The following is a 1763-nucleotide window of genomic DNA, read 5'->3' as shown; positions in this document are numbered from 1 at the left end:
CTGACCTGCAGTTATACACCCTTGAGTATAGCAGGAAAATGTGAACGGAAAGTAAATGAGTATTCGTATGGGAGTGATCATTTTCCAATTTGTATTAATAGAGGAAATGGTATTACTGGTAATAGAAAAGAAGGTGTGCAAGGTGGAATTTTAAGACAGCAAATTGGGATTTGTATGCTTTTAAATGTGAGGAGGTCATTAATGATTCATTCGTTTCCAGTGATGTGTGGCAAATGAGTCAATCCCAATTATGAAACCTAGGAGTGTGGGACAGAATCCGGTGCCATGGTGGAGTGAGGAGTGTGAGGATGCAGTTAAAGAAATAGTAGGAATTTTGAAGATTATAAAAAAGAAGGCCATAGCACAGAGGGTGATTAAAAGGGCAACAAAAAAGTAGTTGGAGAAAATGGTGTGGTGAAATTAGTGACATACCATCCATGGGAGATAGGTGGAGGAGACTGCGGTTACAATGTGGTTTTAAAGAGATTCCAATACTAAAAGGGGATAAAGAGTGCAGATGATGAGGAGAAGGCGCAGGTGTTGGTGAGGCTTTTGCTGACAATTGGAGTGCGGAATTTAAGGAAAGGAGGATATATAAATATAATATAATAATATAATACATAAAATAAATAAATTTATATATATATATATATATATATATATATATATATATATATATAGTAATAATTCAATGCTAAGAAAGTAAGGTAGGGTAATATTTTTCTAATGCAGTATTGCATTGCACATGTTTATAAGCAGCATAAAAAGCACAACATGAACTTAAATGGCTTTTATTCATTAAATCAGTTAATCTACTACAATAATATGTATTAATCAATTGTCCAGCTCCCCCTGTCTCCCTATATCCATCTCTCTCTGTCTGCCTGTCCAGCTCCCTCTGTATCCTGTCCTTATGGGTTCATTTTTTTTTCAGCAGTGTTATGTTGTTCCGGGAGCTTTTTGGTGATAGAAAAAGGGTTCTGGGACGTTGCTTCTTGTTCCAGCTTTTATCCCATCCCCATTTATGGTGTAAGATAGCTGTTATCTAATCACATGTACGCATATGTTTTTTGTCTTTATCTTGGGTTTACCTCTGTTCTTAAGTAACTTGATAAGTGTTAACCTTATGTAATACTTGCATATAATTCTGTTTAGGTAAAGCAGTAAGGACCTCTTTGTTACTCCTCCGAGCAATTTGAAGAACACGGTATTGCACTAATAATTTCAAAGCCATTTTTGAAGACCAGGAGCCGTGGTACACCAAATTTACAACTTTGCAGTAATTTTGAAGGAACAAGAACAGTGGTACATCTTAATAACTTGGCAGTCATCTTGAAGGAACACATTTGAGTAATCTATTATTTATTTATTTATTTATTTATTTATTTATTTATGTATGTATGTATTTATTTGGCAAACACCTTTAAAAGCAATGTCTATTTTGTGTGGTCTTGTGAAAAAAAAAAAAAGAGTAAAATAAATAAACACTGTCCACCTTTCTAATATGGTGGAGCCACAATGACCAGGCAGGATAAAAGTGATTTGACATTGTTAAAAAAATAAAAATAAAAAAAAAAATGGCTGATTTGCTTTTTTTTCAGCAACATGTTGACTGTATAAATGCTGTAGGACTAAATAAATTACCAGTTTGAAAATGAAGGTTTAGTTTTCAAAAGACTGTTTCAAGCTGTTTGCAATGTGGTTATACAACCTTTTGTAGTTACATAAGCGTCACAGATACTAAACCAATGAGTCTGTGTCGA

This window comes from Acipenser ruthenus, chromosome 9, assembly GCF_902713425.1.
Source record: "Acipenser ruthenus chromosome 9, fAciRut3.2 maternal haplotype, whole genome shotgun sequence".
NCBI lineage: Eukaryota > Metazoa > Chordata > Actinopteri > Acipenseriformes > Acipenseridae > Acipenser > Acipenser ruthenus.
The sequence above is the reverse complement of the archived record's forward strand: the minus strand, read 5'-3'. Positions refer to the sequence as shown.